This window comes from Echinops telfairi, unplaced genomic scaffold (assembly GCF_000313985.2).
Source record: "Echinops telfairi isolate 266 unplaced genomic scaffold, ASM31398v2 ScPeMD7_7469;HRSCAF=8507_0, whole genome shotgun sequence".
Classification (NCBI taxonomy): domain Eukaryota; kingdom Metazoa; phylum Chordata; class Mammalia; order Afrosoricida; family Tenrecidae; genus Echinops; species Echinops telfairi.
The window spans coordinates 11,554,950-11,581,403 of record NW_022111372.1 but is presented as its reverse complement, the minus strand read 5'-3'; the positions used below and the strand labels follow the sequence as shown (position 1 = coordinate 11,581,403).

At 37.4% G+C, this 26,454-nt stretch overlaps 1 pseudogene; it reads right to left on the bottom strand.

Moving 5' to 3' along the window:
- Positions 1–11,216: 11,216 nt before the first annotated feature.
- LOC101662066 lies at positions 11,217–13,482 on the bottom strand (annotated as a pseudogene).
- Positions 13,483–26,454: the final 12,972 nt, after the last annotated feature.

The window sequence follows — 26,454 nt, the reverse complement described above, 5'->3', positions numbered from 1 at the left end:
CTGTTTGTTTGGTTGCTTGGCTGAATTATGGCTGTATTGGTGAAGCTGGTGTTATAGGATTTTTATTTTGTCATATTATGACCATCAAAGTAAGTCTGAAACCTGAAAACCCCATGGAACAGCAGATGAAGTCTGGGCTCCTACTTAACTCTAGCCCCGATTCATGAGCAGTTAGTTCTGATCACATGACCCTGTTCAATACTCAACTTCATGAAATGAGCACTGAATATAGGGGTGCTACAACAAAGTGTGGAGAAGAAAGCATATGGTGCAGGCTATCAATCAGAATACTGTGGGGTTTAAAAGACTTGTATTCAAACAAGTGTCCATCTAAGGGAAGAATCAGTGAATTCCACACCGAAGAAGCACACCAGCTTGGGTGATTCAAAGGTGACAATTACAAATGTTGAATATGGTGAAGGAAAAAGGATCAGAGATAAAATTATGAACACCGAATTTGTAGAAGGCTATGGGGGACAGTGGGAGTCCTGAATCCATCTGCAGAGTATCTAGTCAGACTATACCACTGACAGCTCTCCTTTAGGCCCAGGCAAATGTTCCAAACAGCCTTACTATCAGGTAAAGACCATTGTAATCTTCAGTATGCTGATGGAACTCGATACTTGGACAGTCAACCTCTCTAAAGACACCACCTGAATTAGTTCTAGGTGCAACTATCTCTTACTTGTTTCATGCAGAAATTTCTTCCCTGGCATTTTGAATATGATGGGTTTCTTTTTCTTTCATACTCATTATTTGTATTTTTGTCTTTATATTGTTATTATTTTATCCTTAACAGCTTATTACAATTTTTTTTCTTATTGTTGGGTTTCCCAGTTTGTGAAGCACAGGAGGCGTGGATGCATAGTGATTATCACTGATACAAGGGTTTCTAGGGGGTGGGGGGGGATAGGGAGGAAAGGGGATCTCAGGAATAAGCAATGAAGGCAGGGGTGTGGGGTGGGAATAACTGCTAGGGGTTGCAGTTTTAAAGGCAGCTTAATGGGGACGGGGCAGGCAGGTGTTTTAAAATTGATATGGGAATGAGCGTACAATTCTTCTTGATATGATTGAATGGTTGAACTATTAAATTGTATGATATGTGAATTGTGTGCCAACATAATTAACAATATTTAATAATAAAACTGTTGAGGAAAATAAAGAGAAAACTTCAATAGACTTTAATTTATTTTAAAGCTCTTAAGCAATTATTTAAAATGTTTAAGTGCCTGGAAATCCATTTTTACTTACACATTAACATCTATAAATTATTTTTCCTTCTAATACAGGTATAAAAATAGACAAGGACATGTAAAAAACTTAAAGTCAAATCTACTATATTTTCTACTATTTTAACCATCATATTCTATTAAAGATCCTCACTCTCAAATGGATATTTACTGAACTCATTAGGGTCTCTATTTATGATTAACTTTATGCTACTATATAGGTTATCATTCACAGGAACAAAAACATGGTACTGTTAGAAAGAATAAATAGATAAAGAAAGTTTACTCTGCATGGAAACAGTTACTTCTGAGTAGAACCCATGAGAAAATATTTATGTCATTAAGTTTGCTAGATAATTTTGAAAATGAACAGAGAAGGGGAAAATGAACCACCATATGTAACATGGATCTGCATTATTCAAAATGATGTTATGTAATGTAACATACTCTATTTGAAATTGACATCAAATTTGCCAAATTGTGAGAACAAATATTTATCAAATTTCAAAGCTTATAGAAAAGTATTTTTGTTCATTTAATCTCTAATTAGAAATGAGACACAATTAAAAAAAAAAACTTGGAAAACCGTGTTGTTCATTTTCCAGTTTAACCCACTGAAACAGCATGCTTCCGTTTTAAATTTGAGCTTACCATGATTTTCTACATTGTTTCAGGTTACAATGCTGCTTTTAGGAAGCTAATGCCCTTCCCAAGGAAATTAAAATTATATCTTCCTTAAAAATTCTGTGGGGAATACTCATTTTGTCAGGATTCTGTCCTCACTGATGTAGTGAGTGTGTTTCAATGGCCACACTCCGGCTGTCTGCTGCCATTCTAAGTGAGGCGGAAGCCATTTTCCTGGTGGAAATGGCTCTAGGACTGACATTTCATTCTAATGAAGAGAGCTGGTGTTACACCCAAAACAACACACTGCAAGGCTTCTTCCCCGTTCACCACTTGTACTAAGAATCCCAAGGGGATAGAAACCATAGTGTACTTCGGTTAACGTAGAACAAGTCAATTTCTTGTTGAAACGTTTTGTAGGTATATATAGCTGCACAGAAGCACTTCACTGAACATTTTTAACTTTCTCTAGTTGTATTTGCTTAGACAAGCTTAATATATCCTTCACATTAAGGCACATATATCACTTACTACAAAGCATCACCCCAAACCAAATTAGATAATCCGAGGTGTTGAAGGATACAAAGAGAAGTGGATGTGTAATAGCATAAGAAGAGAAATTTTCAAGGGGTACAAAATATCACACATGCATACTCCTTACCATAATCAATAATACTTATTTGCCTAGGGATAAAACTCATTAGACAAGATGGAATGGAAAATAAAAAGATTGCTGTTACATTGTGAGCATTGCAATTAATGACATGTAATTGTTGTTGTTGAAAGTAGTTGTTAAAAAAAAAAAAAAAGAAAGTAGTTGTTGAATAAAATGCCATTTGCTTTGTAAACTTTCACCTTAATCACAATAAAAAGCTTTTCAAACAAGCAAAGAAATAATAAAGGAATTTTACATTTGCTTTTGTAGTATTTAACTTTTAGAAGAAATAAACCTATGGATTTCCAAAAATAAAGTTACAATTTGAGAGTTTTACTGTAGATCATTTAAGAGATTAGATTGAATAATTTCTATATCTTCACTTGTACATTATTCCTAAAACTTAAGATTAGTTCATATTTATTTGATGAACTAAATTGCAGATATTCTTCAAAGCACATTTAAAAAGTGGAAATTATAAACTCTTTCCCCCCAAATGATCAAAGGTCAAGGGCAATAATGGCCTCAACTGAAATATTCAGAGATTTGAACTTGCATGCTTTTTCCAAGCACACATGAAAGTTGCTTTTATTTTATCCTAAAACTCTCCATTATCTCTTGTGATAGAATTATTTCTATATCTGTCAGTGGAATGCCTATTTTGTGATTAAAGAAACAAGATAATAATCAACTCACTTGTTTTATTGATATATTAAGTTTCTCTATATTGAGTCAACATGTATAATAATATCTATTTTCCCTTTTATCTGTCTCATAAAACCTTCTAAAATGGCAATCAGGCAAGTATGATTTTGATATATTTGGCAATGTTCTGAAATAATGTAGACTGCTAACATATGTGCCCCTAAAATTACTTTAAGTATCTTTACTAGAACTATTAACCATATACTCTTCCTTTTTAATTTTCCTTGATTTAGAAATAGTAATCAAAGGGTTCTTTGAAAAGGAAACATATAATTGTATCTATTTCATAGATGGTAGTACCCAAATGTATGCTATAATTAATTATTAATAAAAACTACAAACCAGTCATCAAATTATTATTTTTATTCAAAAGACAGCAAGTTGAAAGAGGTAGTTTCTTCAACCCTCAACCTCAGATGAACAACAAAGTAAAAGGAAAAATAATTCAACTTGGTTTTATACTGAAAAATGACAACAACAAAAACCAACAATGTTTTGCATTTGTCTAAGAGTATATATTTTTAAGGATAAATAAATTATTAACATTGTCATGCATGAAATCTTTTAGTTTATCACAGTGTTGTTATTGTAAGACACACAAAAAAGTCTCCAAGATATTCATAAAACAGTGGGGAGTCAGAATTGACAATAGTAATGTTAGTGTAACTGTAAAAGTCCATAACATCAGTGACCAAATTACATCTTGATTTTCAAAGTCTGAGTGTTATCATTTAGAGTACATCTGTTATTCAGTTCATGAAGACAGCATGCCTGTAGTTATATTAACTTCTTGTTTGTGTTTTCAAAATTCATGTGAGTTTTCAAAATAAATATTTGAAAGATTGAATTGGCAAACAAAAATAAAACTCAACAAAGAAAAAGTAAAATTATAATACTGGAAGTGATATTCAAATATAACATAAATACTCATATAGAAAACAACGGTTGACTACAGGAATGTGGACTGACTCTGCTACCATTCAAGACTCCCTGTTATATTGCTCATTATCCAAGCAAAATACCCTCAGCACTCACTTGCAGCAAGCAAACTTGTGTCTTCTGCATATCTCAGATCGTTAGCATGTTTTCCTCTACTCTTTATGAGTTTTTGTGGTAGTACCGAGCTTCTCGGGTCATTTGTTCAGTATATAGAATGGACAAGTATGGTGAAAAATACCACGAGAACAAAATTTGTCCTGAATTTAAACAACACAATAAGCCTGTGTCCTGTTCAAACAATGATTTCTTGGTGTATATACAGGTTCTACATGAACACATTTCAGTGCTTTGGAAGGAATGTTATTCATAATTTGCTTTGACCCTCACAGTTGTATCCCTTTTCATTAAGATAAGAACAGGGGAAGGATTTGAGTACACATTATGATTGTGCAATTTTGTGCACTGCAGAGTTATACAAAAATAAAACAAGAAAAATATTATTATAACATACTTTTCTATTAAACCAGAAAGGGAGGGTGGTAGTTCTATGGACGTTGGATATTTTATCTTTGTCTAGCTACAGCAATCACAATTGTATTACTATGTGTACTATAAATCTTGGGGAGATTTAATTAGCCTTAGTTCTTAGGAAGATTTATTGTTTGGTAATCTTCACTATGCCTAAGAGTGTTTGAAATCTGCTTATTTTTCTTTATTCCCTATACATTTCTGGAGATCTTAGTCTCTCCTATGGCATGTCTTTAGCAAAAAAACATAATTGTATGTAATCTTAGAACATCTTTTGTCAGAATCTAGACTCTAGATTCTAGGGTCCTCATTCTTTGCCTTTTGTTATTGTTGTTGCTGCTGTCGGTAACAGGGACGTGTGTAGTACACTGCATATCACAGATGCTCTTATCAGAGCGGTAACAGAGGCGTGTGTGGTACACTGCATATCACAGATGCTCTTATTAGTGTCAACATGAAAATGGGAAAATACTATTACTTACCACACTCACACTATTATGCTTTGTTCTTAAATCTTTGCAGCCAATCATTGGGGAATTTAACTGATGCTAAAAATGTTTTCTTCTAGTAGGCATAGAATCTTTGATAAGCAGATTGGCGTTAGTCGTGAGTTAATGTGAATCATGACATTTGGTGTTATTTACCCTTCTAACAGTGTAAAATGGAAAGGAGTCATGATGCTTGAAAATGTTTGGATGGAAATGGTTGGCATTAACCTAATGACAAGCCATTATCTACTGAATGAGCCAACAAAACCAGAAAGAATCTACACAAATGGAATATATCAGAGGTTCCTGCCTTAAAAGGCAGGGGATGCAGAGGCACAGAGGCAATGGCATGGAGAGCCCATGACAGAACAGAGGTGTGGTGCTGCGAGCATGAGGTAGAGTCATCCAGCAGAACGACAGACGTGCTGGCCCACAGAACAAGTTTGGCTAGTAGACTGGCTTTCAAAGTTAGTGTCTTGGACTAGGTTCCCTAAAGAAGAAAATCCAGTGATTACATATTTATTTATTTGTTTGTTTGTTTGTTTGTTTATCATGGGAAAGCCAGAGTCCAGGGAGGTGTCAAGTCTGTCGGTCAGATGTTAAATCAGAAGCTTCTCCAGAGTCCCATGATTTCGTGTGTTTATGAACCCAAGATTGAAAAAAAGACAGCCACCTGGCCAATTTAGTGAGAGAAATCCATATTTATTCCCATTCTAAAGAAAGGTAACCAAAGAGAATTATCAAATTATAGAACAATATCATTCATATCACATCTAGTAAACATAACAAATTGTGCAAAGCACTATAGTTGTATAACCCAAAAGGAAGAACACACTCAGCATATCTCAAATTGAAAGAACTGAAGAAGAAATTCAAGCCAAAAGTTGCAGTATTGAAAGATAGAATTGGAAGAATATTGAATATTACAAGAAGCATACAATATCTATGTAAAGAATACACAAAATCACTGTAACAAAACAAACAAAAATTACTTGACATTCCACTATTTCAGGAGGTAGCATATGAGCAAGGACCAATGGTGCTGAAGGAAAAAGATCAACCTACACTGAAAACATCAGCCAAAAACAAGGTCCCAGGACTTAACTGAATTTAATTTGAAAAGTTTCACCAAGTTGATGAAACACTGGAAGAACTTACATATCTCCGCCAGATAATGTGGCACCTGAATTAGAGGAAGGCGATTAACCCCATGCAATATGCAGAAGATGCTACTTTGCTTGCTGAAATTTAGGAGGACTTAAAGCCCGGGCTGATAAGGATCAAGGATTGCAGCCTTCAATATGGATTACAACTCAATGTCAAGAAGACCAAAATCTTCACAGCTGTATCAACAGGTAACATCATGATAAATAGAGGAAAGGTTGAAGTTGTCGTGAATTTTGTTTTGATTGGATCCATAATCAATGCCCACCCATAGAAAGCAGCACACAAGAAATCAAAAGAAAAATTGCATTGGCTAAATCCACTGCATGAGGCAGAAAGCATCAAAAGCAAATGGAATAAATACACAGTCACTGTGCCAAGAAGCATTGGAAAAGTCTAGAGTTTCAAAAAGTAAGGATGTTATTTTGAGGACAAATGTGCCTGACCCAAGCCAGGGTATTTTCTTTCACTTCATATGCATGTGAAAAGTGGACATGAGTAAAAAAAACGGATGGAGAATGGATGCATTTGAATTGTGCTGAAGAAGAATATTGAAAGTACCATGGAATGCTAAAAGATCAAACAAACATGTCTCAGACGAAGTATGGCCAGATGGATGGTGAAATTTTATCGTACATGCTGTGAACATCTTGTCAGGAGATATGAGTACCTGGAGAAGGACAGCATATCTGGCACAGTAGAAGGGCAATGAAAAAGAGGATTAATACTGTGGCTGAAACAGTTGGCTAAACCATAGGAATAATTGTCAAGATGATATAGGACAGGATAGTGCCTCTTCTGTTATGCAGTGTTGCAACAAAAGTTCACATGGAAGAAAATTAAAGCCAGTACACCAAAGCCAGTGTATGACTTTGAGTTTATCTCATCTGGATTTAGCAAGCATCCTTTTCTTAAAAGTTAAATACCTTTGTTGGGGGCTCCTACAGCTCTTATTACAATCCATACATCCATCCATTGTGTCAAGCACATTTGTGCATAAGTTGCTATCATCATTTTCAAGCATTTTGTACTTGAGCCCTAGATATCAGCTCCTCATTTTTCCCTCCCTCCCTCATGAACACTTGATAAATTATCAATTATTTCCTCCCCCCAACTACCATGACCCCAATTTTGCCTTGCAGACCTGGTTAGACCAGATGATGCACAGCGGTACAGATGGGAATTGGAAATGCAGGGAATCTAGGACAGATGAACCTCTCAGGACCAGGGGTGACAGTGGCAATACCAGGAGGGAAAGGGGGTGTAGAAAGGGGGAATGGATCACAGGGAGCTACATATAGGGGGATGGGCAGCAGAGGGGTGGGTGAAGGGAGACGCCGGACAGTGTAATATAAGATACAATAATAATTTATAAATTATCAAAGGTGCATGGGGGAGAGGGGAGGAGGAAGGGAAGGGGAGGGGAAAAAAGGAAAATGAGCTGATTCCGGGAACCCAAGAGGGAAGCGAATTTTGGGAATAATGTGGGCAACAAATGTATAGATGTGCTTTACACAATTGATCTATGTATTGTGATGAATTATATGAGCCCCAATAAATTGATTTTTAAAAATTGTAAAAAAATTTATCAATTATTATTTTCATATCTTACATCATCTGCTGTCTCCCTTCACCCACTTTTCTGTTGTTCATCCCCCTGAGAGGGGGTTATATATCAATCCTTGTGATCAATTCCCCCTTTTTCCCCCACCTTCCCCTTCCCCTCCTGGTATCGCTATTAACATTATTGGTCCTGAGGTGTTTATCTGTCCTGGATTCCCTGTGTTTCAGGCTCTTATCTGTATACATGTATACATGTTCTGTATACATGTTCTGGTATAGTCAGATTTGTAAGGTAGAATGGAGGTCATGATAGTGGAGGAGTGGGGAGCATTAAAGAACTAGAGGAAAGTTGTATGTTTCTTCAGTGCTATACTGTGCCTTGAATGGCATCCTGTGGCCCTTCCATAAGGCGATGTCCAATTGTCTACAGATAGACTTTAGGTCTTCACTCCATGCCACTGCCGCCACCCCCCATTCACATTTGTATGGTTTTTGCTCTAAGTTTTGGTGCCTGATACCTGACCCCATTGACACCTTGTGATCACACAAGCTGGTGTGCTTCTTCCATTTGTTGCTTCTCAGCTAGATGGCCACTTGTTTCTCTTCAAGTCTTTAAGGCCCCAGGCACTATATCTTTTGATAGCTGGGCATCATCTGCTTTCTTCACCACATTTGCTTATGCACCCATTTTGTCTTCAGCAACTGTGTTGGGAAGCTGAACATCACAGAATGCCAGGTTATTAAAATAAAGTGTTCTTAAATTGAGGGAGTACTTGAGTTGATGGCCCTGGGTCAACAAACCCATTCACAAAGGGACAACAAGTGAACTAAAATTGATGGAGAAAGGGGTGTATGATGCCTAGTGGGGCTTATTCAAGGACAACCTAACAGCGAGGAATTAGCAAACATTTTAAGAACAGATTTGACACATTGGAGACTAATGGCAGAAGACCCAATGAGCTGTGGGATCACATCAAGAACATCATTCATGTAGAAATCAAAAGGTCATCAGAAAGGTAGGAAAACAAGAAATTATCAAAGTGGATGTCAGAAGAGACTCTGAAACTTGCTCTTAATCAGAGTAACTGAACAAAAAAATGTATCAACATATTATTACAAGTAAATTATGCTTTAAAATATTTGACAATCTAGAAAAATATACAAATTTATATATGTAAACTAACCCAAATTGAGGTAGAGCCCCTAAACAGTCAGATATATTAGGAAGATAATTAAAGATGTCAAGAAATTTTTAAAACTGCCAACACAGTGAATTATGCAATTCCTAAAAGTGTTTAAAGAGCTAAACATCTTGTCAAAATAATTGGTGTAAATTAAGCAGAAGCAGAAAGGGATTTTTCAAAGACGAACATAATATGTTCAAAGAATAGAAAGGTGCCCGTTTCTAATGTTTCAAACAAAAGGACTATTGTCTAACTGGCCTACGCTTTTTTTTTCTTTCTCAAAGGCCCTTTAATTGGCTGAGTGGGTTCACTAAGTACTTAATCAAAGTGGCCTAACATTTTAGAAAAAAAGTTGTTTGAGCTTGAGACACAAGGCCTGGAACCAAATCTGGGGCATAGAGCCTCTCTCCTGGCACCCCCAGCCCTTCCCAGTGGGAGCAGCCTACAACAGGCCCCTGATGCAGGGCTCAGACTAGGTCTGCAAATACAGCTGTCCATGGGCGGGGGCACTCCCTCAGAAGTGGTACTGACTAAAGAGTCCAGGTCTCTTGGGTGAGACCCAGCACATGGACTACTACTTCAAAGTTGTCATGGACTACTACTTCAAAGTTGTCAGACCATGCAAAGTAAGTGGCACAGTGGCCATCAGACTGGGGGGGAAGCGGTGCTATGGGGGGAGCAGGTTGCCCTCTTTTCACCTTAAGCCTGGTGTCCCCAGCTCTGCCCATACCTGGCTGTCTCCTCCATGTGGACACCAGCCGCAAGTCAAGTGACCTGATGTCTTTCTGAAGGTGGTCTGTGATCCTGGACCAACCCTCTGCAGAGGAGCTGGGTGCAGGGCAGGTGGCAAGAAAAGGCACAAGAGCCAGGACACATTTGAGAAAGGAGTCCACCTTGGGGCCATGCAGAGAAATGAAGGTCTTGCAGAAGCCAAGACAAGTGAGGAGACCCTCCTGTACCAGAGTGAAGTCTGGATGGAGGTGATAGGTGAGGATGCTGATGCTGTAATGTCTCTCCAGCCTCAGTGTAGGTCTCCGGGCCACCTGGAGAGTGCCTTCCGATTGCAGGTTCCCCAGATCCATCCTGGGCATCTCTGTGAGCAAGCCCTCTCTCATTTCCCCAGTCTCACGGTGGGCAGCTCAGACAGGGCACCTTGACTGTCCCCTGAGGTGAGGGCAGTGCTTCACCAAGAAGACATGTGGTTCACACCCAGCAAGGGCTGGCTGAGACTGCTCAGGTCCAGGTTGTATTTTGTTTGAAAATATTCAGTGAACGTCTCATATTCATGGGAAGGAAATTTGCTGAGCGGGGTGAGATCAGTGTACAGGGTCCTCAAAGTAAAACCAATGGGGCTGATCAAAATTTCAATACCTTGGAATGATAATGATGTCCTGGTAATCTTCTAATTTGAACACAAAGGGAATGGATTTTGAATACATTGTACTGGGAATACCTATTCGAGCTTCAGATTTCTCAATACCTTCCATGAATTTAAAACTGATGTCCATTAATGAAGTGAGAGGGTGAATGCAGTATGCCGAGTCAACATGTGTTGGCTTAAAGGGCCGGGTGTTCAAGGCTCAGAATGTGCTATAAGATATACTGGTGGAGGCTTGTAACCAACTCGAGCATTTGGAGAGATGTAGTGAAGCCAGACTTCTTCAGCTCCAGGAAGACGGTGACCTCGTCCGAGCGCTTGTGCACAGGGAAGTGAGGGATGGGTTTGCCTGTCAGGTCACCAAAGCATCTGACAGTGTCCTTGGGCGGGGAGAGCTACCTCCTCTTGAAGATGAGTGTGTGTGGCAAAGACGTCGTCAGGACAGTGCCAGTCACGGACAGGGAGCCCGGCTGCTCAGACTCGGGGTAACTGTCCCTCAGACACTCGGGAATTGCTTCTGGAAGCACGACCTTCGTTTGCTGGAACCTGGGTTTCCTGGAACGTTGGCTTCTTTGGGGTCATGTAAATCGAGCTTTTCCTCATCTTTCACACCTTAGAAACATACTCATGTGGAACTTCCACATTACTCTGGTTTGTTAGAATTGCTGGTCACCATCGGGCACAGCTTCATGGTAGCAAAGAGGTTCTCTCTGCTTTGAAAAGGGGGCTTTGCCATCCCATTGGCATCATTAGGAGATACTACTTCTGATCCCGGCGCTGGTACCTTGAAGCTTCATTTGTCTGGGGCAGCCTCATCTCTGGTCCACAGCCTCCCCCATGGACAGAATGTCTTGCTAACCTGCCGGTGGGAAAGACCTGGCTCTTCTCAGAAACGTTCACAGAGCAGATGGACCTCTTGGGCACAAGGCTTGGCACCGGCGGAGCCGCGGCTTCCTCTCCCTTTTCTTCCAGCATCTTCGTGTTCTACGACCACGGGAACCAACCTCTAGCCTGGGGGTGCGCAGCTCCAGGTAGAGCCAGCCATCCTTCTCCTGGGGGAGGGGCAGGGTGATGAGGGCCCCTTCGTAGCAGCTGAGCTGGGTCTTGTGGGCCTGTGAGAAGATGCCCCTCACCTTCCGCTTAGTCAGCGCCGGAGAAGCGGGTCCTCAGGAGGATATTCTGAATGGTTTATCCTTTCTGAATCCCAGGCCATGGTTTTTGGGTTACTAAACACACTGATCAGGAGACCGCTGTAGGCTTGGGTTGCTGTGGCGGGTGTGGCGGGGGGAGGCACCTATGCTGACTATTTAGCAAGGTTGTCATAATCTTTCGCAAACCTGTTGCTTCTCTGGATCATCGGTGAGGACTGAGGCATATAGGACACTAGGATGGATAGCGGGGCCTTGATCCCTTCTAACGTGTTCATGGTCTTGTCTGGCACTTTGGTGGCATCGCCACACTTCTCCTGCCACCAGAGCAGCTTGGCATTGAATAGCTCTGCGGACTGGAGGCGGTAAGGACGAATGTGGTTTGCAAAGCTGCCGTGTTTGTCGATCAGGAAGCAGAAGCGTCTCTTCTCTTCAAGCAGGGTGTCGGTGCAGCCATCAGGGATCCACTTTGTGTCTGGCGAGAAATGAAGGTTTCCAGGTACTCTGTCTCCTTGTGCTTGTACTTGAGTGCATTCCGTCCGCCTTGGATGTTCCTCGGAACTTCTTCAGCTCAGCCTGGGATTTCTCCAAGGAGTCCAGCTTGCTTCTGGGCTCCGTTACGTATCGCTGCAGTGTTGTGCTCAAATATTTTGCCTCAAGTTCTGTTCTTCTTCTCCTACTTGTGTATGATTTGGTCTTTTTGATGAAATCCTCCTTTGTAACATGTTCAATAAAGTAAACTGAACTCTGAAAAAAAAAAATTCTAAGGAATGGGATCCTATCCCTACAGTGAAAAGATGGTTAAGGATAAATCACACAATTTGTTGTTGTTACATGTTGTTGATTTAGTTCAGATCTTATATACAACAGAACAAAATACTAGCCACTTAATAATCTTGATCCACTCTCATATGTTTGAGCCTATATTGTTTCAGCCAGTGTCAATCTATATCACTGTCTTCCTGTTTATCACTGAATTCTACATTAGCAAGCATAACCTCCTTTTACAAGGACTGAGCCCTCTGGCTAACATATCCATTATATGTGCAACAAAGATTTTCCTATTCACCCTCCACATGTGCACATGTGGAAATTGAAAATTCCCTGGCATAGATGATTGTTGTCTTGGTTGTTAGGTGCCATTGATCCAGTTCTAATTTATTGCAACCATATGTAAAACAGAAGAAATCACTTCCAGACCTGCACCATCCTCACAACTGATTTTACAGTTGAGCTTATTAATGTAGCCACATGTCAATTTATCTCATTGAAGGTCTTACTTTTTTTGATGAATGTATCAATCATGACATTCTCAGGTTAATCATATCTCTGTCTTCAAAGTAAGATCTCTGTTTTTCTTTTTCTCTTTTTTTAATCTTTAAAGTGATATTTTGCAACAAACCAGCTCAATGCAATACATGATTTGATTCTTTGACGACTGCTTCTATAACCCTTGATTGTGAATCCAAGGAAATTAAATAGTTTAGAACATTAAAGTTGTCTGTTTATCATAATATTGTTTATAGTTTGGGGGATTTTTGTTTTCTCTACATTGAGTAACAAAATGTGATAAGTAGGTTTATTGTGCCAACCTGGCCAATAGGACCATGTGGGATTAATCAGGCCACAGTTTGATTGGCAGGCAAATAGATAAATGACTCGGCAAGACCTGCCCCTTTCTCTCTTGCTCTTTGGTGATCCGACCAGCGTGTGGCTGCTTTAGCTAGTTTTCTGCCACAACTTACAACACTAACTGTGGGACAGCCAACCCATGGATCATGTTCCCAGAGCTTGAGGTTCCTTCAAGAACTGGTTCACCACACTTCTGGTGTACACATCGCTTGATCTTGAGGCTGTCGGATCCTGTTGTCTTTCATCGCTTGAGTTCAATATCCCATATGAGCCTGCTTCACTGAGCTCCTGAGCTGCTGACTGTTGGTGACCCACTCTGCTATTTGCTGTCTGTGGCCAGACTTCCTGCATTACCCTAGGGAAGACTCAGTAGTCTGTTTCCTTGACCTTGGGCCCAGTAGCCCTTCTGAGTTGAAGGATTTCCAGCATATTAGCTGTTCCACAGAAGTGAGTTGAATTGAATCCTCTGTGTGGACTAATTAACTGTTATATTCCTTCGTGCTGTGTCTATCTATCAAATCATAAGTGTCCTGGTTTTGTTTCTCTAGAGAACCCTAACACATGAAGCTTGTATTCTTTGATTTTATTCACAAAGTACTTCAAGTCTTCTTTATTTTTAGCAAGCAAGATTGTGTCATATTCATATCATAAATTGTGAATCATTATTTTACCAATATTGATGCTTATTATAGGCCCGCTTATTTGCTCAGCATGCACATAAAATAAGCATGGTGAAACATTATAAACTTGATGCGGACCTTTCTGTTGTTATCTCATGTGTGTGTATATATATTTCTGTTCATGGATAACATGGTAGTTTTCTAATAAATTACATAGTAAATCACTTCCATCTAACAGTTGATGGTTGTAATAATAAAATATCATTAATATAGCTAATTGTATATCGTTAAATTACTAATTTGAAAATATCATGGAAAGTTTGTGTATAATAATACAGGGTTAGTTGGGTTCTCCATAGAAACAAAATCAGTGATGTGTGTATGTGTATGTATATAGAAGGTATTTATATCAAGAAAAAAAAATGGTCGGATGCAGAAGAATGCTGGGCCACTGAATCCTGGATCTTCAAGGTGCACAGCGTGCTCCAGAGTCTGCATCAGTGAGATCTAATGTGGAAACTCTACTGAGTGAAGTGACTGTTCCTCAGACACACTTGTAACTTGAGGACTTAAGTCAGAAAATAACATGGTGTCAGAGGAAGTGGAAGACAGCTTACTAAGGTTGTTGAATTGTTGGTAGGTGGACAAAGATGGTCTTGCCACTTCAATGCCCTGTATGCTGTATTAAGATATGTATTATTCAGCAAACCTGTGACAAGCAATCTGCTTTATTTCGTGTTTGTTTGTTCATATTAGGGGGTATCTCAGAGGTGTTATGTCATTGTGTGTCACCCTCTTTAAGTTGTGTTACATGTTTTTTTCCTTTTTCCGTAAATGAGATTCAGGATTGATGAACCTATAGGGATAGCAAGTAAAATAAGAGTTGGGGTGGGGGAAGTGGTACAGGAGTGGTGGCAAGCTGAAAGGGAAATGATGTCAAGGAGTCCAGGATGAAAAAGTGTGTTTGGAAATTAATTGTGGAAGTGATTGTACAATTTTGCCTGATGTGGTTGAACTATAGAATGATAAGATATATGAATTAGCTCCCAATTAATAATACATTAAAAACAAAACAAAAAACCCACCATAAATCCAGGAATGGGTTTTGGGCACACACTAAACTCTAGCTCCAACTTAACAACAATTATTTCTTACATCATTGTCCTGCTCAATACTCACCCTCAGGAGGAGAACACGGAAGATACAGGTGCTATAGCAAAATGTGGCAAAAAAATAAAATCAGATGGTGTCCGGGTATCAGATAAAATAGCATCTGGGGTCTTAAAGACTTGTCTCCAAACAAGCAGCCATATAAGTGAGATGTCAACTAAATCCATATGGAAAAAACACACCATCGTAAGTCACTGAAGAATTGTAAATCATATAATCTGAAGTCCAAGAGGGAATAGTATCAGACCCTAAATTGTGATAACCCGGTTTGTCGAAGGTGATGAATGACAGTGAGAGACCAAGATTCATTTGTGCTAGATGTGATTGAACCATGGAATGTGTGACATATGTATCAACTCTCTCTCTCTCTCTCTCTCTCTCTCTCTATATATATATATATATATATATATATATATATATATACATATATATATATGCTTTACACAGTTGTAGGAATGAGAAAGTTCAGTCTCATTCATATCTGTGTGTTAGGTATAAGATGGAGGTTGCTCCAAAATCCTATCACCGCAGAGCCAGGCTGATAAACAAGAAGCAGAAAGATGAAACAAGAAGAAGACAACAGGCTGGTGGATGCAGAGTTGAGTGACTCCGAGATCAGCTGGATGAATCGCAGTTCCTGGAGTTGGCAGAAGATATAACAGGAAATCGAATAACCAGATGTAAGTTCTAAATCAGCAGTAAAAGTGAGATATCTTCTTTATGCAGTCAGATTATACTAAGAGTAGGCTACAGCCCAAATGCAACCTCTTATTAATGCAGCAAGAATATGACCGGATTAACTGCTTGGCTAAGTCACAGGAGGTCCCATCATGGAGTTAGTTGACCACAGTATTTCAGATCATATCATGGGAGAATCCTGGACCAACCAAGTTGACAGAAAGCTTAACTATCACAATGATTAAAGAGGTTTAAGAACAGGGTATGTGGAATAAGAGGTTTTATTTATCCATTTGTGTCCTGGTGAAAACTGTTTTCACTTTTCAGGTCCTTAGGGTACAGGAAAAATGCTTCCCTGCCTTTCCCTGTTAGGTAAAGAGAAGCTAGTGCTAGGAGGACTACTTGTAAAAGTCAAGACATATAACCTGTCATTCATAATACATTCAAATTACCATGAACTGTAATGACCTTCATGTTTTTATCATTTGTATTTTGTATTATATGTAATGTTGCTGTATGTATTTCATTGTGGTCATCATATCTGTGCATTTATATGCAATATTTCCAACCCTCAAAAATATATACACATCACATTCATGATATATTAATAATAAATGGCAATGATAACCATACATATGATTAATATCAGACTGACTTAGGACAACGTCTTCAAGAATGGTATACAATTTGAAGTCAGTCTCATTTATTTTGGTTATGTTATCAAGAGAGAACATTCTCTGGAAAAGGGCTTCATGTTTACAACAGTAGAAAGTCAGATAAATAGAGAAAGACATACAATGACATGTATGCACCCAATGAGAACAACTATGAGCTCAAAGATAATAGCAATTGGGAGGATGACTCATTACCAGGTAGTGCATCATTCTGTTGTACTTAGGGTCAACTTATTTTCATTAATGTAACAGATAATTCACTCAAAAAATGGGACTATAATCATAGGTGTAGATGCTAGGGTTTGTGGGGTGGGGGGTACACAGAAAAAAAATAAGCTGCACTGGGCAAAGCAGAGCTTTCATGAAGTATGCATTTTCCCCCATTAGGCAACCATCGAACAGCTCTTTCTGAGTTAGTGCACCCAGTGGTGTTGCCTGGGAAGTTTCTTTCTGGTCACAATGAATTTTTTCTGTAAAAGCAGTTTCGCTTGAACCTTGTTTATTTGTGATAACCATTTTAAGAGAATATCACACAGCTATGAAATTTTGTTTCCTGCTTGGGAAAAATGCCACAGAAGCTGTTGTGATGTTGAGAACAGTTTACAAGAATAGCACTATGGAAAAACTCAACCGTACAGGTGGTTTTCTTGTTCAAAAAAGGTGAAGTGTCAATTGATGACAAACCTCATTCTGGACATCTGTCAAATTCCTGAATGGAATTCATTTCTTAAGGTCAGATTGTTAAACAAGCTTTCTATTTAGAGGTTCTGAAAAGATAGCATAACTGTGTGCAACAAAAATGGCCTGATTTGTGGCAGATGGGTGACGGATTTTACCACCACGACAATATAACTGCTCATGAAGTCATTTCAGTGCAACAGTGTTAGGCAATAGAACAGCATGCCTCTTTTGCCCTCCACATTTGACCTTGCTGTGGGATTTCTTTTTGTTTCCACGAAAGAAGAGGGACATGAAAGGATAGAGATTTGAAGACATAGGAAAGATGAAGGAAAAACGAGGGAGTTTCAAACAGATGACTTTGAAAAATGTTTCCAAAAAGGGAACCACAGTCTTGACAAATGTATTAAATGTATATTCTAGATGATAAAGTTGTTTTGTAAAAAAAGAGTTGAAACATAGCTTTGAAAAAAAATCTGTTTGTTTTTTTTTTGTATCCTTTAGTACATCACAAAATAGATGTATTGACTTCACTGAAGCCCTCCAATCTCATTCATTGGCTGTGGAGAATAACTTATATTAAACAAACTATGTCAAGAAATTTCTGATTCATTCTAAAACTCGGTAAGTGATATATGTTGTTAAAATGAGACTGATGATTATTTTTAATGAAAGGAAAATATATTTCTAATATTTTAGTGGGAAGAAAGGAAGCATAAAATGTTCTCTTTTCTTTAACTTGTGAAAGAACAAAACTTTTCTAGGTGGATTTCTGTGAAATGTAGAATTACAGGTTATCTTAATATTTTGAAGCAATTCATGCAGTTTTTAAAAATAAATTAATATAGATGTATGTTCTCCAAAAAAGAATATTATCAACAAATTTAAATAAATGAAAACCTATTATGAGTTAAATTATTAGTTATTGATAAACTGATAGATTTGAATAAATAAGACATAAAATATTAATTAAATGGAATAGCTATGCTGTTATTTTTTTAATGTAGAATCATATGAGTTAAAGAAATTAATCAGATTCATACAATTCAAATTATTAATTTCATAACACACAGCCATTTAAATAACTGTCAATAATAAACATTGAGTGTTCCATCGATTTTTACACTCCAATACTGGTAAGGACATGAAAAATTAAAAACCTGAATAAGCGAAAAGGGAAATTTATTGGATATGTATAGTTTGTGATTGTATCTCAGGAGTTGCGGCAAACATCTTCATTTATGCTTCAAATATCTATTCCTCAATATCTAATCATTTTCAGTAACATTGATTAAAATTATTCGAAATATAGACAAAAATTTAAATCAATAGCATGATTGAGAATTCCTAGGAACCTGGAGTGAGATAAAAATGTGTGTTATCATATACTCACACTATTCTCTGTAGAATAACTCAAATTAGCTTATACACAAAAGGCAGAAGGAGGGAAAATAATGCAATGGGCAGCAAATTTTTTTGAGAGGTGATAATCAGCACTCAGCTAAATACAGTGGAGTTCAGGCAGGAGGAAAAAAAGTTAAAACTATTCAAAACACTTCTGCCCACTTAACTGGTCAGCAAAAAGGACATATTAACATGAAAGCATGCAATATATAAGTGCCTCTCTAAATTTTCTTGCACCATTAAATATGATTTTGAATTGTTTCTCAAAAATTTCATCTCAAAAATAACCTGTAAGCAGGTTTTCTGCTTAAAGTTACATTTTTATAATATGTACTTTATTATCTTTATGGTGATTCTTTTCCATCTGATGTTTGTATGTAAAGCATTGCTACTATTATTTGTTGTTGTAGCTATTCCATTTTTCCTTGCTTCTGTGTATTAGTCTATTGGCTGTCTAGTGAGGAAAGCATTTTAATAACTTTCGATATAGTCTTCATTTTTTTAATGCTAGGAATTTACTTGCTTTCATATATCATCATAGCTTTATGAAAGATTTTAATTATGTGTTTTACTGTTGGGTGAGCATTATCACATATCTTTGTGAATTACATTATGCCAATTGACTAACTTGTCTTTGTGACTATGGTCCCAAGTCTGTTAACCCAGTGAACCATCCTGCAAGTTATTTAGGTATGTCTAGGAGGACTCAGTAACTGTGCCCATATATGGTTTGCTATGTGTAAATATACCAGAGGGTTTCAAAAGGTATATGGAAAAAAATTATTTTCATTTCATTAACCTTCTACATAAACTACATACAAACATGCTTTGCTGTCCCTAAATTTTAAGTTCTTAAGGATCTCGTTTACTCGCATTTGGCATCCAAGAGACATATACACATTCATAATCATACTTATAAATGTACATCTACACAGGCATACTATATATATACCCATACATATATAATTGTGGTTGTTAGGTGAGATAGTTAACGTTTATTGTGCCAACATGGTCAATGAACACATGTGGGATTAATTGAAGGGTGAAGAGATAAATGGCTCAGGGAGCCTCGTCTTTCTTGTCTCTTGCTCTTTGATCATTGGACCAGTGTGTGGCTGCCTTGCTTGTACTGTGCCTCAATTTTCAAGCTACTCTACCTGTGGGACACCTAACCCGTGAACTTTGTCGCTGTAATTTGAGGTTCCTTCAAGACTTGCTTTGCCACACCAATGGAATTTACATCTCTTGAGCTGGGGAGTGTTCCACCCTATCATCTGGCTGACAGTTGGTGACCTACCTCCCTTGCTGTTTGCTGCCTGTGGCTTGATAGCCTGAATTGCTCTACAGAGCACTCTCCTGCAGCCCTCAAGACTTGAAGGACTGTCAGTGTATTAGCTGTCTCATGGGAGTGAGTTGCACTGAGACATTTGTACTGCTTTGTAGATTAACTGTTTATTTCTTACGTTGTCTACATATATATCTATATAAAGAGATTATATATGTGTGTGTGTGTGTGTGTGTATTAGCATTCTGGTTTTGTTTCTCTAAAGAACCCTGTCTAACATATAAGGTGCCATCAAATCAGCGCCCACCCATAGTGACACTATGCACAATAGTACAAAACACTGAGCCATCCTGCACCATCCTCACAATTAATTGTTCCTATGCATAGACCCATTAATGCAGCCACTGTGTCAATCAATCCAGTGGAGGGCCTTCCTCTCCTTCACTACCCCTCCACTTAACCAAATATGATGTTACTCCTCTCTCCTGACAATATGTCCAAATTATTTAAGATGAAGTCTCCCCATTCTCACCTCTAAGGAGCACTCTGGCCTTATTCTGCCAACACAGATTTTTCTTCCCGCTTTAAGAAGTTCATGATACTTTCAATATCTTCTCCAGAACAACAATTCAAATATATACATTTGTCTGCTATCTCTCTTATTCCATGTCCAACCTTCACAAGCATATGGGCAATGGAGAATATTGTGGCCTGGATTAAGCTCACCTTAGTCCTCAAAGTAGCATTCTTGCTCTTGATTACTCTAAAGAGATCTTGTTCAGCATATTTAATCAAAATAATGAGTCTTCTGATCTCTTGACTGCTGCTTCCATGAACATTGATTGCAGATCCATGGAAAACAAACTCCTTGGCAAATTCAACCTTTTCTCCATTTATCATGATGTTACCAGCTTCATTTGTCTTCCCAAGTCCATGTTTTCCAACTATTGGTCCTTTCGTTTTCAACATTTGTATTCTAATTGCCAAAAATTATCAATGCATCATAGTCGCATGTTTGATCAATTTCAGACTGGAATGTTTGGTAGAATTCTTCATCACTAGGTTTTGCATATATATGAATAAAAGTTGTATAGATTGGGTTTACTTGATGGAAGGTAGATATTATCCTATCACAGACAGCCTTGTTCTTCATGATGGATTTAGCAAGATCCTTTCTAACCATGAATGCCTTGCCATTCCTTTTGATTGTTATTCCATACATACATATAAATGTATGTACGTGTATACACACATACTTTGGTTGATTGTTTTATTGTTGGTGTAAAATTATATTTTATTATTGTTTGGAGCTGTCAAGTAGGTTCTGACTCACAGGTACCCTATGCACAAGAAAATGAAACATTGCCCTGTCCCAAGCTATGGTCAGAAGTGCTAAAATGCTTGTGACCATTGTTACAACCACTGTGTCAATCCATCTTGTCCAGCTTTCTTTATCACTGCCCCTCGTTTTTATCAAGCATGATGCCTAAAATCATAGATGGTATAAAATTACCAAGTTTTCCTTTCCTTACATTGTCTCTTCATTTCTCATTTACTCTCATTTTCTTGGTCAAGTTGTACTGACCTTCAATATTTGGGATTATATTTCTAATCACCAATGTAACAATTCTGTAGAGATTTCCCCTCTCTCTTACTCTTGCCCCTGGTCACCATTAAAGAACTTTATTTATGTGTTTCTTACTAAATATATTTATAATATTTAAAATTTTTGTGATAATCCAATATTTGTCAATTCTTCCTCCTTTGTGATTGATTTATTTTATATATTTCTGGATTCATTCAGGTTATGTTTTCTAGATCTTCATTAGCCTTTGAAGTTGCACAATATTTTATTGTGTTTATGTCTAACAATTTTTTATCCATTCATAATTTAATGAACTTTTAGTCTATTTCTATACTTTTGCTATTTTGGTAATGTTGCAATGGATATGAAGTGTCTATTTATGGCCCTGTATTTATATCTCTATACGTAGATACAGGATTGCTGGATCACAAGGTGAATATCTATTTCTAACCTTTGAGAGAAGCACCATGCTGTTTTCAGTAGCAGTTGTGCCAGTTAAAAATCCCATCAGCAATGAATAAGACCGACAAACTTCCCACAACCTCCTCATCAATCTTGTTTTCTTTGTTTTTAAAATTAGTGCTATTTTTACAGATGTCATATGGTATCTCATATTTTGATTACGATTTCTCTAATGGTGAACAAGAATACACAAAGTCACGAAATAAATGGTCACCATTCAGCCATTTCAATGATGGCACATGATCAAGAATCAATGGTACTAAAGGAAGAAGTCCAAACTGCACTGAATGCATTACCAAAATCAAGGATCTAGAAATTGATAGAATACCCATGGAAATGTTTCCACAAGCTAATGAAACTCTGGAAGCAGTTTTTACAGTTTGTAAACTCACTTTTTAATCTCTTCATAAAGTCTTCTGATGAGAATAATAGGTATTTCATTTTTGGTGGTCCCACTTAGGTAATTTATCTTTTGTTCCTGGTACACTTTCTTGTTTTGTTTGATAGGTTATATATGTTGAACATTAATACTTATATTTTATGTTTTGTTATCTTCTAACAACTATATAGTTTTAGTTTGGAATTTTAATCCTTTGGTTAATTTTTCTTCATTCTTTGTACATGTTGTCAGGTATGGATTCTTTTTTCAGTTCTGCCAAAACCATTTGTAAAAGAGACTGTTTGATCTTCGTTGAGGGGACTTTGTCCCTTTTAAAGATGGATGGATTTACTTTTGGGTTCTTAATTCTATTATATTTGTCCATATGTCTATCATTTAAAATGTACACAAACTAAATAGATAAACAAACTCTCTACCATCAAGTTGATGTTGACTCATGATAATCCGATAGGATCTGGTAGAACTGCCTCTTGTAAGTTTCTGAGACTAACCCTTTATGGAAGTGAAAAGTCTGGTCTTTCTCTTTCAGAGCTGCTTGTGGTTTTGAACTGCAGACCTTGCAGTTAACAGCCCAACTCCCAACCACTATGCCGCCAGGGCTCCTTACAAGGATGTACAATGTACAAGGTTGTTTTTATTATTGTAGCTTTATAGCAAGTTCTCAAATCAGAAGGTATGACGCTTACTCTGGTTTCTTCAATATTGTTTTGCTGTTCAGGACTCAATTTCCACATAACCATCCTTATTTACACCTTTTTGTTAGAGTACTATTGGGATTTGGATTTAAATTGCATTATATTTATCAATCACTTTTGGTAGTATATACCTCAAACTCTCCGAACTCATCTATTTGATGCAGAATCATAGTAACCCTATAGAACAGAATAGAATTGCCCCTGTGAGCTCCCAAGATTGTAATTATGTATGAGACTAGGAAGCCCATGTTTTCTCCCACAGAGTGACTGGTAGTTTAGAACTGCAGAGCCCAATACATAACCATATGCCACTGGGGCTTCTGTCATAGTATATACATTTTATCATTTAAATCTTCCAACCCATGAGCTTCGAATATTTTCTTATGTTTGTGCATCTGTTTTAGTTACTTCAAGTAGTCATTTATCCTACCCCATTTATATAAGTATTTTACTTCCCCGGTTGTTTATATTCCTAGATATTTTATCTCTTTGGTGGCCACTGTAAATTGTATTGTTTTCTTGATTTCCTTTTTGGACTTTTCTTCTTTAGTTTAGAGGAACTTGACTGAGTTTCATATTGACCTTGTACCTGCCACTGGCTGAATCCTTCTATTGCATCCAGTAACAGTCTGATGGAATCTCAGGTGTTTCTATGTGTAGACATGTTCCCTTGTCTATGTCATCTGAGAATATCTTTACCTTCCAGTTTGGATACCCCTTATGTTCCTTTCTCGTTGCCTTGTTCTAACTAAAGGGTGTAGAAAAATCCTGAATGCGAATGGTGGGAACGGGCGTCCTAGCCTTGTCCTCATACTCCACTTGAATGGTTTCAATCTATCTTCAACGATAATAGGATTGGCTGTTAGGGTTGCATATATGTCTTTAATTAAGTTTATAAATTTCACTTCTATTACTATTTTGCTTGTTATTTTAATCAGTAAAAACTGTTGGATTTTATCAAATGTCTCTTTGGCATTGTTTAAGGTGATAATGCAATTATCTTCTTTTGTTTTACATATATGGTGCTTCAATTTGACTTCTTTTCTAATATTAAAACATCCTTGCATCTCGGGTATGATTCTGAATGGATCATGCTCTATTATATTATTTGATATGTTGTTGAATTATGCTGATAATTTTTTTCAGAATTTTTGTGTCTGTATTTAAGAGAGAGATCAGTTCGTAATTGTCTTCTTTCATTGGTGTCTTTTGCCTGCCTTTCTTTGTCTTTTTTTATATATTCACAGATCATACAATTTAATAGTTCAATCATATTAAAAGGAGTTGTTTAAGCATCACCACCATCAATTTTAGAACATTTTCTTATTTCTTTTTTTAATATTAAATGAATTTATTGAGGATTCTTACAGATATTATAACAATCCATAAATCAATTATATCATGTGAACTTGTACATATGTTGCTATCATAATTTTCAAAACATTATCTTTCTATTTGATCCCTTTGATATCAGCTCCTCTTTTTTCCTTCCCTCCTCCATCCTACCATCCTCATGAACCCTTAATAAATTATATCTTATTATTTTTCATATCATACACCGACAACTGTATTCCTTCACCCACACTTTTGTTATGTATTCCCCTCGAGGAGGGTTATATATCCATCATTTCTATCCCTTTCCCCTCCTCCTTCCCCCTACTCTCATGGGATCACTACTCCCATTGCTGTTTCTGAGGGGTTTATATGTCCTGGATTTCATGTGTCGATAGCTCTTATCTGTACCATGGTACATACTCTGGTCTAGCAGGATTGGTGGTGTAGAACTTGGCTCATGGTCATGGGGGGAGGAAGTCTTAAAGGACTAGAGGAACATTGTGTATTTTGTCGGTGCTATGCTGCACTCTGAATGAATTGTCCCTTCTGTGTGTCCATTCTGTGAGGGAATATCTAATCATCAAGAGATGAGTGCTTGGTTAGATAAATTGTAATGTAGCCAAGATAATTTACTGAGAGCCGAATGAAAGGTAAACATGCTAGTGGGGCAGGAAAATAAAAGTAGAGGAAATAACTAGGAGGTAAAAACTATATAGAGAGGTAAAAACATAGATGAGTATAAATGTAAATATATTAATATATAAGATGGGGGTATTGGTCTATGTACATATGTTAAATTATTTAGGTAGCAGACAGATTTTGGGCTCCTGCTTAAGTCTTCCCTCAACACAAGAACACTTTGTTCTAATAATCTGGCACTGTTTGGTACTCACCTTCCAGACATGATCACTGAATACAAAATGGGTACATAAGCAAATGTGAAGGAAGCTGATGGTGACACTATAAAATATATAGTGTCTGGGGTCTTAAAGGCCTGTAATTAAACAAGCAGCCATCTAGCAGGGAAACAACAAAGCCCTCATGGAAGAAGCACACCAAAACCGGTTTTTTTTCTGGGCAGAATGTAACTTTCTTAGTAAGCATTTTTCCCCATTTGGCGAGCATCTAGCACATCACTTTGAGCTAGCACACACAATGGCATTGCCTGGGAAGATTCTTTCTCATCACAGTGAACTTTTTCATGCAAGTAGTTTTCCTGGAACCTTATTTTTTGTGATGGTTGATTTAAGAGAACAATGTGTGGCTGTGAAATTTTGTTTCCTGCTCAGGAAAAATGATGCAGAAACTGTTGTGATGTTGAACAAAGCTTACAAGAACAGCGCTCTGGGAAGTGTATGAGTGGTTTCTTCATTTCAAAAAAGGTGAAATGTTGATTGATGACAAACCTTGTTCTGGATGTCTGCCAAATTCCCAAACAGACAAAATTGTAGACTTGTAGTGCATTTGGAATTCATTCCAACAGGTAAGACTGTTAATGAATCTTTCTATTTAGAGCTACTGAAAAGATTGCACAGCAGTGTACAACAATAAAGACCAGATGTGTAGCAGATGGAAGAATAGTTTTGCCACCATGACAATGCACCTGCTCACACAGCCATCTCAGTGCACCAGTTTTTGGTAAAAAACAGCATACCTCTCTTGCCTCATGCACTTTACTCACTTGACCTCACGTCTTTTTGTTTCCATGAATGAATAGGGACATGAAAGGACAGTGATTTGACCATTTGATGCCATAGTGGAGGTAAAGAAAAATCAAGGGAGGTAATGTCAGCAATCCCAACAGATAAGTTTGAAAATTGTTTCGAAGAATGGAATCACAGATTTGACAAACATATTAAGTGTAATGGAGAGTACTTTGAAGGTGATAAGTTTGTTTTGTAAAAAAAATTAAATACATAGCTTTGAAAAAATAATTTCCATTTTTGGGGGAGGTACCCCTTGTTGGGTGCTCTTTATACATTTATAAGGTTGAGTGTGTTGAATGTACTGTTAAAATTTTATATTTCTTTGTTAAATATCTTTTTAGCTGTCTAATCAACATTGAATGTGAATTATTAAACTATCATGATGATTATAAATTCATTTCTCTTTTAGTTAGTTTAGCAATATATTTTGGAATTATGTCAATGATTATGTCCTATGTGTATTTATTTTTTGTAAGAGATATTAAAGTTATAAGTAACCAATAAAAATAATAAAAATATTTGCTA